The sequence below is a fragment of the Vidua macroura genome, chromosome 5 (genome assembly GCF_024509145.1).
Source record: "Vidua macroura isolate BioBank_ID:100142 chromosome 5, ASM2450914v1, whole genome shotgun sequence".
Taxonomy (NCBI): Eukaryota; Metazoa; Chordata; class Aves; order Passeriformes; family Viduidae; genus Vidua; species Vidua macroura.
Genome location: NC_071575.1, coordinates 1,472,020 through 1,490,000, shown reverse-complemented (window position 1 = coordinate 1,490,000; position 17,981 = coordinate 1,472,020).

The following is a 17,981-nucleotide window of genomic DNA, read 5'->3' as shown; positions in this document are numbered from 1 at the left end:
ACCTCCACGGGCAGGCCATTCCAGTACTTTATTACTCTTTATGTGAAAAACCTTTTCCTAATATCCAACCTGTATTTCCCTTGGTGCAGTTTGAGCCTGTGTGCTCTGGTTCTGTCAGTTCCTGGAGAAAGAGCCCAAGCCCAGCTGAGCACAGCCACCTTTCAGGAGCTGTGCAGAGTGCTGAGGTCACCCCTGAGTCTCCTTTTCTCCAGGCTGAGCACCCCCAGCTCCCTCAGCCGTTCCTCACAGGGTTTGTGTTCCCAGCCCCTCTCCAGCCTCGGGTTTGTGTTCCCAGCCCCTCTCCAGCCTCGGGTTTGTGTTCCCAGCCCCTCTCCAGCCTCGGGTTTGTGTTCCCAGCCCCTCTCCAGCCTCGGGTTTGTGTTCCCAGCCCCTCTCCAGCCTCAGGTTTGTGTTCCCAGCCCCTCTCCAGCCTCGTTGCCTCCTGTGGATGCGCTCGAGCGTCCCAACATCCTTCCCAAACTGAGGGCCCAGAACTGAGGTGTGCCCTCTCCAGTGCCAGGTGCAGGGGAAGGATGAGCTCCCTGCTCAGGGATTTTAGAGCCAGCCTCTCATTTCAGAAACGGGACCACGGCGACTCGGTGCCGATGCGGCTCTCAGCGGTGCGGCTGCAGCTTGCGCGCACGGAGTGATCTCCATTCAAACTCCTGAACTGGAAAACAGAGAGCCATGCAGCTACAGCAGCATGAAGCTGCTTGTCCAAAAGCTCACCAAGACAAGCGAGCAGCTTGTTACCAGGCGCTCAAGGGAACCAATTCAAAGCTGTGCTCACGCACGGGCTGAAACACTGATTTCCTTGGAAGTGCCTTCCACCAGGTTGCCTGTATGGCTGTGTGCGACTGCTCCTCCCTTTGTTTAGTCCATCTTCACCCCACTCTTTTCTGATAATCCTCTCTGCCTGCTGACACAGCCCTACCTGGCATATGGGGCTGGTAGCTATAATTTTAGCTTTGTAAATAATTCCAGCACCGTGACGCATACATGCGTAAAATCCACAACTTTGAAAGCCACAGCTTTGGGATGCACTAAGACATGGTATGGAAAAAAAAAAGAAAAGGGAGTGAATAGAAATTAATAGAAGTAAATCAGGAGGTGTTTCTTTTGAATTTTTGGGGTCCAAAATCTCCCTCTGGCACAAGTTGTGCATGACATGTAATAGAAAAGGAGCTATGTAACCCTTTGGGAAAATGAAGCGTCTACTTAAGGACTGCTTGTGAGCAAAATCAAAACTTAGAAAGCATAAAAAGGAAAAGGCTACAGTTTTACAACTTCAATGCTTTAGAGACTAATAAATGGCTGTCCATTTTGAATAGGTTCCAGTACTGACGTGTTGTCTCATCAGTAAATAAAGATGTTAACAGTTTACTTTTCTTGACAATTAACAAATTGTTTTTAAATATCAAGACCAAATGTTGGCATTCTCCATAAATCTCTGCATCAAACAGGTGCCCACAAGATACACTTGCCAGACTTAAGTATATATGAAAGCCAAATATAAATACAGTTATCATAGTGCTTTCAGTACTTAGAGCCAAATTCGACACTGATGTAATATCTCTGAATAAAGTTATGTGTCCTTAATGATGAAACTGGCTCTTCCTTTACAAAAAGGCTCCATAATTCAAACACAACACTGCTTTTTGTTTTCAGATATCATGGGAGTAAATGCTTTTCACCATTCAAATTCATTAAGCAAAGTGGCTTGTAGTCCTAGGTGAAAGAATGCTATCTTTGTTATGAAGGAAAATGCAGAGAGACCCTTTCCTAACATGAAAGAGAATGCCCTTCAAATGCTTACAGTTGCACTTAATGATTAATTCTGAAAGATATTTTCTTAGTCTGGAAGTCAAATTTCTGGTGGATGCTTTCTCTGGGGCTAAAATTTAACTTCAAATGAAAACATACTTTGCAGCTAAAAAAAAAAAAAAGAATACATTTTAAAGCAGTTGATAGCCTTCTCAATGAAGAATATCTAAGGAAATTTAGAAACAAAAAGGACTGAGATGCAGAAGTTTAAGAAAAATGAGGCAGGATGAGGCCACCAAAGTATCTGTGGTGGCCAGCAGCTCCAGGGGGTTGACTGTGCCCTGTACTCCACTCTGGTGAGATCCCACATGGAGTGCTGCATCCAGCCCTGGGGTCCTCAGTGTAGGAAAGATGTGCTGGAGCAGATCCAGAAGAAAGCCACAAAGCCAATCAGAGGGATGGAGCAGCTCTCCTGTAAAGATGAGCTGAGAGAGGTGGGGCTGTTCAGCCTGCAGAAGAGAAGCTCTGGGGGGACCTGAGGGCAGCCTTCCAGTGCCTAAACGGGGCTTTTAAGGAAAATGGGAACAGACTTCTTAGCAGGGCCTGTTGCAATAGGACAGTGGATAATGGTTCTAAATTTTAAAAGGGTAGATTTAGACTATATATGACAAAGAGGGTGGAACAGGTTGCCCAGAGAAATGGTGGATGCTCCATCCCTGGAAACATTCAAGGTCAGGTGGGACAGGGCTCTGAGCAACCTGATCCAGTTGATGGCCCTGTTTGCTGGAGTTGGGGGTTAAACTAGGTGACCTGTAAAGGCCCCTTCCAACCCAAACTGCTCTGAGGTTCTATTATCTAGTGGTAGATGTTCATAGCCTGTACTCAGAGAAACTGTAGAAAAGTTGTGGCTGGGGACAGTGCACAGAGATTGCCTTTGCAGGTCACATATGTTGAGGACATCTCATCCTCCATGTAAAAAAAAAAAAAAATACATTTGCTGTATCATGTGTTACTCAAAGATATCAAGGATTTTTAAAATTCTGCTTACTCCTACCTCTGTCTCCCTGTAGAACCCAGGTATTTCTTTCCCATTTCTGGTCTCTTAACCCTTTCCAGAAGCTACAGGCTATTCCATTCCCCCCACAGCTATCACTTAGTCAGCTTAAGTGATTCCATAATAGAATATATTAAAATTCTTATCTTTGAGCTGCCCTGATGTATCATCATACAACAGGATCTGTCACTATGTTTGAACATCCTTATTTAATATGTTAGGATGTTATCTGCAATGTGTCATATCTCTGTCCCTGGCTGTACCCTAACACACGAGGAAAAGCAGCGGGAAGAAAACACCCAGGGTGAGCAGGAGTGGAGGAGCAAATCCTGAAAAACCACTGGGAATTCGACAGAGTTCACAAAAGAAGGTGTAAAATATTTTCCAGTAGAGTAACATTTGGACTCTACGAACTTCCTCTTTCTCTTCGCTGTAGGAGGATTGAGATGATTCAATAGCAGCAGTATTTTTAAAAGTGCTTTTTAAAGTAGTATTTAAAAAATTGTGTAATAGGCCTGGAAGTAGTGTATGAGTGAGCTATGTAGCAATACTCAGTGATGCGCTCAGAATCAGAACAGAAACTGAATATCCAGCAAAATGTACCATGCAATTAGATGTTATTTGGCTATATTCCTACTATTCTTTATTTTCTCTTTGCTAAAGAGTAAAACGTGCAGTAATCAGTGTCAGCCATAGTGGTCTCACCCAGATGTGTGCAAAATGTAAACAGGAAATTAACATACCTTAAAATGTCGGACCTTTTAAAACACTATGTTAATATATTTTAAATTGGGATTAAAAAAAACATCTGTTCAGGAAGAAATCGATCAGTTACTTGTCCTGAGATAATGAAGGAAAGAAAGAAAGAAAAAGGTAATACTTTCACTAAATATAGTGATTACTGAAGCATTACTGACCTGTTCTCACTCAAATCAGGGCTCCAATATTTGTTAGGACAGTGGAACACATGAACACCCTGTGGTGGAGATTGTCAGGAAAATTCCTTTGGGCTTTGTTTGTAGGTTTGATATATTCAGGAATAGCAGAGAAAAAAGAAAACATGTTCTGATAACTCAATTTACACATGAATTAATCAAATACACACGTTTATAATTAAAATAATCAAGTATTAATTGTCACAATTAATGCCATTTTTTGTAAATGTGAAGGGCAATACAGCAAACAAGAGTTTTGGTTGCATGGATTGAAGTACCTAGCAAGATCTTGGAAACTCTCAGAGATGAGCCAAATGGCAGCAGTAAAAGCAATCACTTGACGTGGCATCTGTCTGGTAAATATGGATGCTTGTGTGCTCCATCATCTTGTCAAGGGAAGATAACTACTGTGGGGTTCAGAGGTAGAGATGTGCATGGGCATGAACTTCAGTGCTTTTTGAAAAGCAGGGATAGAGACAAGAAAGCACTCTCCTCCATGAAGGAAGCAAGGTCTGTGAAGAGAATGGCTTTTGTGGTGACTTCTACCTGGAAAACAGTGCTCCCCTAGTCTGAGAGGATGCTCCTCTATCATCCCCAGGACTCTTTCATAAGAATTCAGCAACACTGAAACTCATCCTCCTCTACGTCATTTTTACCACCAAATCAGTTTGGAACCAGAGGGCCCAGGATACTTATTACCTCTCTTGGGAAGGATATTTAAGATGTATCTTGTCTAATGATCCTCACCACACTTTCTCTGGGATTGGAAAAGGCTGGCCTGTACCTCTGGACCAGACCTTATTCACCAGCTTTGTAATTTTGCTTACATTAAGTCTCAGCCCACTTCTTTCATCTTAGCCAGGTAAGGGAAGAATTATCAAGATTGCTTTAGACTCTAATTTAGAGTACTCTGGGTTCTTACTCTTCCTCCCCACAAAAACTATCAAAAATGCCTTTTTTTTCAGTGCTCTGGTACTTGGTATATGCAAAGTGTGATTTTCAATTCATGAATATGAGGGCAAATAACTAGATTTCCATGACTTCACAGTCATATTGGACACAATCATGGTCACTAGATCAGAGTTACCTTCTAGGCTAACATTTACTCTGTACCCTGGTTCATCACGTGTGGCAGCTTTGGCAGAAACCTTTGTTTACATGTCCATAAACTGTCAATGCCAGGAAATGACTGTGGTGTTGGGATATACATGGCATAGGACTATCTAATTTCCTATTTTATAAGCAAGCTGTTTTCCCATGCATCTTCAAGCTACAGCTCATATAGACTGAATTATGGGACATAGATTATGCAAAGAAAATAATATTATTAAAAAAAAAAATCTAAGTTTTGTCCCGTTCTGGACAACTTCAAAGGTCCTCCTGATGAGCTCTTGTCTTCTCCTTCACTCCCAGAGCTAGTCTCACATGCTCTAATGACTCAGTATCAAACCATAAGCACTTTTACACAGGGTTTTAATACCAGCCAACAAGCCAGGTCAAAAGGAGTATCCTACGATGCTGCCGTGACTCTTCTGGAGCAAGCAGAGAGCATTTGTAACACTTGGCTACCACCTCTTCCTTCACCCCTTGCGTCTCTGACAGATGGAGATTTGTGCAAATGGGGGGCAGGAAGACCACGTTTAAAACTACAGCTCCATCCATATTCATCCACAAGGCACGTTTTTCTGCATACTGGATTTTTTTTTTTTTTTCTTTATTTTATTTTGCCAGCACTCTGTTAGATGTAGCTCTGATTATAACCTGACCACCGAGCTCCCCAGACTGAAGTCCTGCACCGATTAAAAGTAAAGGCAGTGTGTTTATGAGAGCCAGCAAATCTGTGAGTCAAAAGAAGACACCTTACCAAAGGGTCAGAATTTGATATAAGGAAGAAAACATCCAAAAGCATGGAAGAAATGCTACTCCTTTGGTAAAGGGACTCTGTTGCCGATACAAATCAGAGATTAATAATTCATTTATTTATGGACTTTCTACTCTTGAGTCTAAAGAGGTAAAATAATTTGAGAGCCTCACAAAGGTAGGGGAAAATATTATATATTTCCTACCTTCTGTACATTTCAAACCAATTGGCTGCAGCAGGGTGGGAAGGCCTCCCAGGCTCATGACTGAAAATAACTTTGAATGCTCAATACAAAATTTAATATCTATTAGCTGGGAGAGAAAGAAAAAAAAATGATCTACCAAAATGATGCCTTGGTTCATATATCTCAATTTGTAACAGCATCTTAGATCAAGGGATAGAGAAAAGATTCTCAGCTAAATTTCAAACTTTCTAACAGGGTTGCAATTTAATGTAATTTTCCTACTCTATTATTTGCCCAGCATAAGCTGTTGTATTTGCTAAAACATTTTACCCTGATTTTTTTAACATGCTCTATAATCCCATGGTGATTTTTTTTAACATTTTCTATAATAAAAACATGCTCCTCTCTCAGACTTCAACTGACAAGGAGACAGTGGAAGGGTGCATTTACTGCAGGAGGTTCCCTTTATCTGTTGTCTGGTTACAGGCTCAGCTAATAACACGTTACCTATTCCTCAATATAGGGCAGATGGTTATACAGCCCATGTACTCATTGACATTTTTGTATCCCTTGCATAAAGCAGAATATTCAAGAGCTAAAACAGTGTTTAAGAAGTTTTTTTCCTTGAGCTATTGTTCAGACAGGGTTTTGGGCAGTTAGCTATTGAGGTAGGGATGATACAGCTGAAATATTAGCACCCATTTTCTTATGCTAGACAGTAATGTTGCTACTCAATTTCTTTTATTGGAGATTCATTTTGTCTTTTACTGAGGTAGTTAAAAGCCCAAACATCTGCTCTGAAGTCTGGAGTTATATGCCAGTCAATAATATTTTGAATTTTTGCAGACCGAGCTGTTGCATAGCTCTGTGTATTGAATAATCACTTGCCTGTATTTCCACTCTTTATCAAAAAATCTGTCTTTATTCCATGTCTTTCACTGTGTGGCACTACCTACTTCCATATCTTAACATTTGAAAAACATTTCTTTATCTTCATAAACGTGGCTAAATTTCATTAGAAGCAAATAGCATTAGATTGATGGATCACCCAGAAATCAAGCAATAATCTAAAGCCGCCTCTAACTCCACTCCTTAAAAAATAACATTATCAGCAATTAGATACTCCCTTGTAGTCTCCCTGTAGTCAAACAGACATGGAAAATTACAAAGCACTCCCCACAAATAACACCTTCCCACTATAAGTTGATAGCTATGGATCATCTCATCACAGTCTTCTGTTGAAAGAGCTATAGGTGAAGCGCCTGTCTTATCTTTAAAGATCAAACCTTATATATTTTTTTTTTTTTATAACACCAGCATTTACTTTGGATTCAGTCTATAAACTTCAGCAAAGGCCAATATTTACACATTTTTTTTTGTTTTTATTTTGCTTTTCTGAAATCACTACCAGCACCAAAGAGAGGAAAATGCCACCATAATAAACAAAAAAAAAAAGTAATAAATCTATTGAAAACACACAAAAGTCATTTCTCAGAAGATCCTCACCATGCATATAACCATAAATTCACCCACAGAAAAATTATTATCTCACAATTTTATCAGGACCAAAAAACACCAGCAGTTTTCAAATTGCAGTGGTTTCCTGCTATAGATATTAGTGATTCAGGTTTGTTCTAGAAAGAAAATTAAGCAAAAAAATTAAACATAAAAAATAAAATAAATGCAATCTAGGAGGAAAAATTACGAACTAGCAGCCTATGTTATTCACAGTGCAAAGAAAACCCGTTGGTTTAGCACAGAAATTATAGTAAAGCAAAATACACAGTTCTCTCTTCTGTTTCTTTATGATATGTAAGTTTTGTAGACAACACAGGAACTGGTTTGTCTTTTAGCTTGATAGTAACATCACCTTATTTTCATTTAATACCTGTAACAGTTCTGCACAAATGTGTTGCTATGCAGTTGTTCACTGAAAAAAAAAAAAAAGAAAGGCAAAAAAAGAAAAAAAAAAGCCAATTCCAGTGTAAGCATTCATGTTTAAAGCAATCTTTTCTTCATTAGAGCTGCCCAAAGCTGCTCTTAAAGAAGGAACATAATCATAATCAATATAGGTGGTTTCAAGAGAGAAGCTGTAAAAGAAGAGGTCAAACGAGCCCAGGCATATGTATATTTACATTTACAGGCTGGGGCTGACTCATGACTTGAACTACCCTTGGAGCCAGGAAAAAAGGCAGAGGTTTCTGCTGTTTCATCATCTTGAGCTGCTCCAAGCAGGTCGTGAAAGGATGAATTGCTAGCACTGAGCTCCACAGCTTGCTCACTAACTGATGTGCTCGGCCTGTGGTTTCTCCTGCTCTGGAGCAAGGCCCGTGTAGGAATCTCCCACCATCCCTAAATTCCTTATAAAACCACCCCGATGTCCAAAAGAGTTCTATGTGAGAAATGCTGCAGATGACCACTCTGGAAAAGCAATTTGTTTTAACCCAGAGGACCTACATTTCAGTCTTTATGCAGGATTCTTCTCAAGCAAAGTTATGACTGAATTTGTTTTAAAAAAAAGGATGCAAGGGGATGCCAACATATCAAAAGTTTTCCCTTCACAAGATGAAGGTTAGAAGCAGGATCAAATAAGCTGTTGTTTGTTATAAATATTAGGTCTTTAGGTCCTACTGAATGGTAAAAAAACAAATGCATTGATAGATTAAATAGCAAAATAATGTTATCTCCACATACTCAGGGAAGGGTTTGGTGTTAGCTCCCCTCCTTATTTTTACACATCTGGGGGGTTGTTGTGCACATCAAGGCCATATCCCAGTTATTGAATTCACATCCAAAAAAAAAAAAAAAAAGAATCTGCTTAAACAACTGCATCTGCTGGCATGGACAAAAGATGCTCTGCTGCTGCATTTTGTAAACAACATAAGGAGAAAAGCAGAGAGGGTGTTCCAGCTGACAGACACAACCTAACAGCTGTGCTGAAAACCAGCCACCTGACCCTGCATAGAGCCTGTGCTAGAAGAACTCACCTAAGGAGAGAGATTAGTCTGGTCTTGCTATTAATTAGGTGCCTTTTTATACTTTGTATTTTAATTTCAATGTATTTTAATGAGACAGCAGTAAAGACCAAGCACACAAACAAATAAGCAGCCCAAAATGGATTTTAAAGGTCATTGCCCTTCCTCCCTACTTATTTTCATTTTGATGCTTGGACTTTCTTCTTCATCCAAGGGTGCAGAAGAATACTACAGCTTCCACAGCTTGTTAGGCCTCAGTCACACTTGAAGATGAGCCACTAAGATGTCCAGGTCATCACCCATGTTTTCAGTGGTCTTTTCCTTCAACAACACTTTAACGTGCAGCTTCAAGTTATTGGAGATTAATGAGTTGTAAGAGAAATGCAGACAAATGTGCCAAATGTGGAAGACAGAGCTGGAAAAGGCAGGTGTGTACTGAAGGAAGCACCCAGACAAGGAGGCTGCTGAGGGAAGATCTGCAGATGGAAACTAAAACAACAAAGTGGACTAAGAGAGCAAATGAGGAAGAAACTGGAAAAGACTTCATAAGAGATTTATTCTACAGACAAAAACTGGAGAGATAAAAGCTCCTCTGGACCATGAAGAAGACTAGGAGAATGAAAGGTAAGACCACAACAAGGAGAGAAGCTACAGAAATTGCAGGCTATGAAAACATCACAGGCTGAGTAGGAATTCTGAGACAATAGAGAATTAGAATTATGTGAAACAGGGGCTGTTGAACAGGAAACAAATAAAACATGATGAGTGAACAATGCTTCAAAAATTAAGGATGAAATTATGCTTTAGAAGAAAAAACGCAGAATACGGACTGAATAGGTTACATGATGCATAGGTTCATGTCACAATAGGTTGAGGGTGACAGCAGAAGGAAATTATTATTTCAGGGGATTGCTGGATGAGCCTTTCATGTTATTTTTTAGTCAAATCTCCTGGCTCAGCCTGTAGAATAGGCTGAGCCAAAGGTGACCCTGTCCTAGGGGACAGCTAAGATACAAGAGGGGTGGTCCAGTAGACAGACTCACTTTAGGAAAGATGCTTATAGATTACATTAAACTAGAGAGGGCTTGACAGGATTGCCTCAGCCTTTTCCTAGAGAGAAATCAGGTTTACTTTGGATTCGATCTCAGAGTTGGGTGCAAACATGCCCTTTCAGACAACCTTTCAAAGCAGGGCCACTCCTTGCCCTGGATCAGCCTCCAGGCAGAGCAGATTGTTTTCACCTTATCTTGGAAAAACTTTCCAGTTGGAGGCTGTCAGCAGGGACTCAGGATGAATCCTGCAGAGCATGATGCAACCCAGGTCAGACACTGAGCTAAAAGGGTGCCAGAAAAAGAAAGTAACCACGAAAAAACAACAACAACAGCAAAAAAGCAGCTCAGTAAAATAATTAATTGCACATTCTGGTTCAATTATCCTGGGAAGCTTTTCACAATCATCATCACCACCTAACACAACCACTGTCTTTTTAATCTCAGTCCTATAGAAAGTGCCAGTAGATTAGGGCAGAACAAATCTGCTACCAGATGTTCCACTGGAGCAACAACGTGGTGCCCACTGTTCCTTTGAAGCCTTGCTTTAAAGTTCCTTGCTTAAAGAGCAAGTTTGAAAGGTGCCTGTATTGCCACCAGTGATAAACAGCTACAGTGTCTAATTCCCATGAACCTAAGCAGTAGTCTCCTGTTTTGTTTCCATTTACTTCAAAATTATGAAATTGATATTGAAAGAGAAGACTAAAAAAAATTATAGCCAGTCTGTTGTAGAAATTCATGGAAGGAATTTATGTTAATTGACACATTTACAGGAATAGCAGAGTAAGAATTATTAATAATGAAGGCTTTTTTACAAAGCTTTTGAAAATGGATTTAGACTAGGAGGTCATTTAGGGGATAACCAAAACATAGACTCCAAAATTTCTAAACTGGGAAGGGCAGATATAATTTTGAGTTGAGGAATCCATCTGTGGCTTTGATTATATTAAGGCTTTTTCTTTTTTTATATATATATTTTTTTTTTTTTTTTTTTTTTTTTTTTGCAAAAAGGAAATTGTTTAAGAGAAGTGTTCCTGATTAAAAAAAAAAATATATATCACTGTTTAGAGTCTCAGGCTCTTTATGTGAAAAAGTATGGAACCATGCAGTAAGTTTGTGTTTCCAAGTAATCACCTAGTTATAAAGACAACATTGAATAGAAACTAATGAAATTCCAAGGTATTCTAGGATGTCTGTTTTATTCTGATCAGTGGCAGATTGCACTATTGACCAAGTGTCAGGCATAGAGCAATCCAGTGATTGAATAAAAGTGGATACATAATCGGAGCAGAGAACTTTGCCAGGACTGGCTCTGTTCCTTTTCCTGTAATACCAAAGGAAAGCATCTCTCATTTCCCCTCTCCTTCTCTTTGCCATCCACACCTTCATTCTCCTGTAGAGTGCAAATACATTTTCATTCACCCCCTCTCGCTCTTCCACTGCTGCCCCCAGATAAAATAATGCAAGGTGCCTTATCTGGAGACACTGATGAAATGTTGGAGAGCAGACATTAATGTGTTATCTGTTCTGTAGGTGTGAGATGTGATGAGGATGACAGAGGATCCTGCTCTGCAGGCCTTAAGTAGTTTGAGCCAAAGATGTTTAGATCTGTCTTTGGACACTGCAAATCAGTTATTATGGGAGGGGGAGAGCCCTTGGGAAGCCTACCTTGAACCATATTTCAAATGCCAGGGGACTTGCATGAAAATTGGGTAATGAATGAAATTCTGATTGCAGAAAAATCGCTTAGGGACGTGCCTGCTGTTGCATGCCACTGCTCTCTATGTAAACCCGAAATGCTTAATGATGTAAACTTTTGTACTGCAGATTTTGTAATGCATTCCTTCCTTCAAACTGCTTTTTCCTCTTGGGCAAGGGGGGGGTGTTGGCTGGAATACCAGTTTTGTCCGCTGGAAAAAAAGATGAATAATTCAGCAGCTGCTGTGATGGTTTAATAGCACACAAGACCAGGTGTGAAGGAAGTAAACTTTCTCACTGGGATGTCAGAGTTACCCTTACAGAGAAGCAACAGCATGTCTGGAGCTAAGCTGTTGCCAGGTCTTAAGTGATATATTAACTTCCCAAGAAGAGGTGTCTCTGTCATTCCACCTAGAATTTATTATGCAGTTCTTTTCCAGGATTTAGTTCCAGTGGAAGGAATTTCTTTCTTATCAAAGGCAGAAAGACTGGACCCTACACTTCCTCAACAAATGAACAACACAGCTTAAACCAGAGCCTCAAGATCCATGTGGGGCTTTGCCTTTTTGCAAGGGCTTTTGCAATGTAGATATTGAGGGCTCTTTTACCATTCCCCACCCTGAATGTCTGGGTTCCTCAGCCCTGGCCCTACAGGGCTCTCCATCCACACAGAGCTGAGCCACCTCTGGCAGGCTGTGTGACACCTACTCACCTTTTCAGCTGCAGACTGAAAGACAAAAACATACTGCCATCTTGCTCTCTTACTCTGTTATGTATTATCAGAGGTGTGCAGATTGAGAAGTGAAGGGGAGGGCAGGGAAAAATTGGGAATTTGAGCAGCTCATAAAAAATACACGAAGAATTCAAAAATGTTGGAGGAAAAGGAGACAGTTTTCCATACTGGCAAATGGCACAGAACCCAGATGGGGCAGCATGACAACTTGCACTGATCACTGTTTGGTATTAAATTAATCTGTTTCCTAAACTAAACCATTAACAGCTGAAGGTTTGATTAAGAAGAATTCCGTGTTCCTTGCTACATTTTTCGGTATGAAGGAAAAGATGTTTTATGAGAAGAAACCTGCCCTCATTTTTTAGTCAGTTCTAGCCTTCATATTCAAATGCATAATGGAGACTTATTTCCCAAATAAAACAATTCTTTCTTCCAAGCCTATTTCACTGACCAGGCACATAAAAAGTTGCATTGTGGGCTTTTTGTTCATTTTGTTTTGTTTTGATGAATAAATATACGATCCTCTTTTACAGACTGAAAAACTGTGTATAAAATTGAAGCCATCTGCCTCAGACAATGACAGGAATGTTGGCGAGAGAGCAATACCTGTTGCCCAAATCTGTTGCTAAATTGCTAGTCCACAGCAATTTACTCTGTATGCCAACAATTTGATTTTCCAGTATATCTTTTTATCCAGCACCCAGAGTAAAAGACTCGTGATCATTTCAGTGGCACGCTAACCCTGAAATGGTGAGAAATACCTGAGACAAAAGCAAAATATTTGATTTCTTTAACTCAGGAGATAAAAATACAACTAATATGATTAAAACACACTGAGATTTAGGAAAGGCTGTTCAATCAGGATAATTCCAGTTCCTACATCCTGTATTTCCCATCATTGCTTGAGACACAGGCATGGAAACAGGTTTCTTTTTGCTGTCACTAATGGATGAATTAAGGTGAATCATAAGAACAGAACAGGTATACGCATTTATCTGAACTTCTAAAAAGATCACATTCCCTGCACTGTGTGTTCACTTTGGGGATAGATGAGCAAGTGAATTCCCATGGCAAGAACGTCACCAAAAGCAAGCTTTAAACACGAATTGAGACAGTTAAGAAAAGTAAGTATGCAGAGTAGTGAGTGCCAGTACTTAGAGCTGACAGATAGCTGTAATCTAACATTAGCACAACTACAATCAGTGAACCAGAATCTTTCTTCGACATTATTTTTTTCCATTTGATTACATGACAAGTATTCATTTTCATGTCTCTACCAGATCTGCGCAGAATTAACCCCATATTTCAGGGTAATGTTGTTTCATTTGATTTTTGTTATTGCATATGTTATCCGTTAAGTATTGTTATTGTATGTTATGGTTACAGCCCCTTAAGTATTTCTAAATACAACATATCAGCTTACACTCCTGGGAGCCAAATATGTCTGGGAATGTAGAGAAGAAAACAAAGGATGGTGAGACTTGCAAATGTGGCAAAGATTGCAGTGTTGCTACTGGTGGTGTCTCCTAACATGAATGGATACAGGGACTTTTGTTCCAAGCTGCAGTACCTCTACATCCAGCTAAAATAAAACTTACCATCTATTTGGTTTTGGTTATATTCATGGACTTTGGCCAGGAACATCCACAGAAATAATTTATTTGTTCCAGTAGTGCTGAGGAGCATCACAGAATTGGAGAATCACAGAATGGTTTGGGTTAGAAGGGACCTTAAATATGGGTTAGAAAGGACCTTAAATATCACCTTGTTCCAACCCCCTGCCATGGGCAGGGACACTTTCCACTGGACCTGGTTGTTCAGAGCTCCATCCAGCCTGGCCTTGAACACTTCCAGGGATGGGACAGCCACAGCTTCTCTGGGCAACCTGTGCCAGGGCCTCACCACCCTCACTGTAATGAATTTCTTCCTAATATCCAATCTAAACCTGCCCTCTTTCAGTTTGAAGCCATTCCCCCTTGTCCTGCCACTACAGGACTTTGTAAATAGTCTCTCTCCATCTTTCTTGTAGGCTCCCTTCAGGTACTGCAAGGCTGCAATTAGGTCATCCCAAAGACAAGATCTATGGGTATATGAAAACAGCAAATGTAAACCTCATTTTTGATTTGTTTTTAAAATGTAATCACCTTTATTTAACACTCAGGAATATTATCCACTGTGAGCCCCTATCAGAGATTGTGTGACTTCACTGGAGAGTAAATGGTTCCACTAATTTATTATTTCATGATAGGGCAACAGCTAAACTAAAATTTAAATATATTTGTTGTAGATATGCATACCCTATCCCAGAAAACAAGAAAGAACAGTGAGAAATATATTGGGTCCAACAAAAGTTGAATGACAAAACTGAGGTATTTTTTTAATGGCAAGTTTCAGAGGCATTGCACTAAAAGTAGGCAGTTTTTTAGGAAAAAAAAAAATAAAAACAGGCAAGAAAAGATGTATCTCAGAAGTGAGCCTTTAATTAGGTACATAGGCGAAGAGGCTGAATATCAATTTAAGCTTTAATGTGTCTCTCTACCAAAGAGTAACCAACCTCTTTGTATGGGTGTTCAAGGGCAAACATCTAATTTCTACTGGAGTCAAGGACAGGCAAAAATCTCAGCATCTCTCCACAATAAGCATTTTCTCCATAGACATTAGTATCACCAGGTCCAAGGGAGTGACTCCACGTGCCACAGACTGCCTAATGGGCTGATGCCAACAACCTTTTCCACACTATCAGCGCTGGCCTTACAACCCCAAGCAAGTCTTTGAACGTGCACCTGCCTCAGTTTCCCCACCTCCAGAACAGTGGCAATATTTACTATAGCAGAGCAACAGCATCAGGCTGCTGTCACGTCGATAAGTGGCTCAGAGATCCCTGAATATGTGCTAACTTGGCACAAAAGTGTGTATTTACAAATGAAGATGTATTCCATTGTTATGAATATTGTGTATTACAGGCTGCTTGCATTATCAATTTAAGGTGCACGAAGATTCAATCAAAGCTGTTTAAGACCTTGAAAGAGAAGCTGCTCTGTGTACATTCTGATAGGCCAAGTGTTGATTCAGCCTACAGGCACACACAAATAATATCTCGAGTCATTAGGGTCTAGCTTTTTTAAAAAGCAGTTTTCAAACTTTGAAAAATCCTTTCTATGTGTGATCTGTGAGTTGCCTTCTACATTGGGAGCTGATAAAATGCAGGAATGTTCACATTCATGAGACAATAGCTCTGACTGAATGCTGTAAAATGAAATAGTCTCTTTCAGTTTTTCCTTTCAAAAGGAAAATTGCATAAATAATACATTTGGGCCTTGCAATACAAAACAAGCACAATAGCTACTTTACAGCTTTCATCAAAATGAAGGCCATCTTTTTCATTTATATTATGAAACTGGTAATACAATATCATCATCTCCGATTGGCTGAAATCACCTAGACGGTGAGCTCTCCTTTCCAGATAATGCCACTCACTCCCTGTGTCAATGGAATGTGCAATGGTGGGACGTATAAGACAAATTTTTTGTCATTGGTTAGCAATGAAGCTTAAAAAAAGTAATAATGGAGATTTATTGAGGAATAAGCAAAGCTTCCCAGTGAAAAAGAGCAAGACAATATCTGAAATGTTTCTGTATTCCCTGTCAATATTTTGCTTCCACATTTGTGTTCCTCTGCATTCTTAATGTGCTCTCTTTCAAAGGGGAGAGAATATGCAATGATGGAAAGGGTAGCTTACTTTCAGAAAGACTCTGTGATAAAAGGTGTATCCTTAATTTCCAGGTTAACATTAGATAGATGTCACCCCACCAGATAGAAGAAAAAAAAAAAAAAAAAAAAAAAAAAAAAAAAAAAAAAAAAACCAACTAAAACAAAACCCAAAACCTTTAGGTGTCCCAAAAGGGCAGGTGATAGAGCTGTAGTCTGTGCTCCATTCCCACCACTGTCCAGAGGGGCTTTCCACCAGCTCCCCATTCCCAGCTAAAGCTCCTCCTTTTACAGCTGTCTTTGCCTTCTCCACTCTCTCTGCTCCTTGCCTTTCATTTATTGACCTCAGTCTTGGAGTAAACCTGACACTGAACCAAACACGGAGCATGACTAATCACACAAATCTATTCACAGCCATCCCCAGGGAATTCTCAAGCCCTCATAGCTACAGTTATTTTGCATTTCCCTAGCTCTTTCCCGTACCACGAGAGACTATGACATCATGTCTGGGTAAGGAATGATATTTTCTTTCATATGATCATTGCTCTACCCTTCATTTTCTCTCTCCATTGTAGTGGCATTCTTTATTTCTCGGATGTATTCAAAAATTACACATCCTGAGCTCATTTCTCTCCCTCACGGTGGCCTTTCAGAATAGGATGTGCACCCAGAATAAAAACCAAAGCACAAACATACCAAGAGTTGAGATGTCAGCTGAGAGAGACACTTTGCAGAGACACCTCTTAGACTGCAGAGAACATGTTGGCATTTTCTGGCAAGTTTAGTTCTGGTCTACTCCTGCCCACAGAGCATTCCACTGGAAACAGGGGTAAGCTATTTGCATTGGCTTTAACATGCATCAGATACAGAGAACAGCTCATCAGCCTTTCCCAGACAGTTCTCTGCTGAAGCTACACATCTAAATGTCATGGAAGTAGCAAAACCAGCTCAGAACGAGTGATATTTTGTTCTTGGAGTGGACATTTCAGTCCATTTGCTGTATGTTTGCTAGGTCTTCCTTTGTCTGACTGGCATATGCAGAGTTGCCTTTGGGAGTCCCTGGGTTTTGTCCAAGGTCTTTGACTACACCTCATTAAGACCTTGAAAGGATTCACTGTGCTAAGGCATCCCACTGGTCTATTTAGAGACCAGCACGATGTGCTAAGTTAAAAACAAGACCTACCTGACCTATGTGACACAGCAATTCCTTGAGAATAATTTCTCCATTCTCACATTACTGTGCCTTGACTTTTCCTGCTGTAAAATGAAAGTTGGCTGCTCTGTGAGTGTTCTGAGCATGACTTGCCATTTTTATTGATGGCATTGGGCCAGATATTGTTTAACTAAACCCCAGTTGTGTTTGAGATGGGAGAGTGTGCTACTAAACTACCATGGTTAGTGCAAGCCCTAGCAAGGGCTCTGTTTCTTCTGCACTTAATCACTCTCTCATTGATTTACAATTCTATCTTCTGCAAGGACAGACTTCCCTTGTTCTGTTTATTGAATTCAAAAATATGGGTTCATCATCCTTCTCCTTTCTGATTTTAACATTAGAGAGAGTGGGAGCTTCTCACTTTCAAGCTGGGAGGTTTCAGCTCCGTCACTGAATGCAGCTAGAGCAGAAATTCCTACCTTAACTTTTTAAATTGTATTTTCCCCATCAGATGAACAAACCCAAATCTTCCATGCAGGCGCTAAATTCAGGCATTCTAAATCCACATCTGGAAACTGAACACTGACACATATCTTCTGGGCAAAACTGCAGCTATTAGATGTTATTTGAATGCCAAGGTCAACCATTAAAATTATTCCCTCTCCCACATCATTATAATATTGTACTACAAATGTCATCAGGATTGTGACATGGATTGTAAGAATATAACATTAATTTTCAGCTGGTTTGCAATTATATTTCTTGCACTGTGGAAGTGTTAGCTCTGATTTGATAAAGAATAATGCTGTGTCAGTACCTGGGAAGGAGAATTGCAGAGGAAAGATCTCAGGTGCTGAGAATTCATCA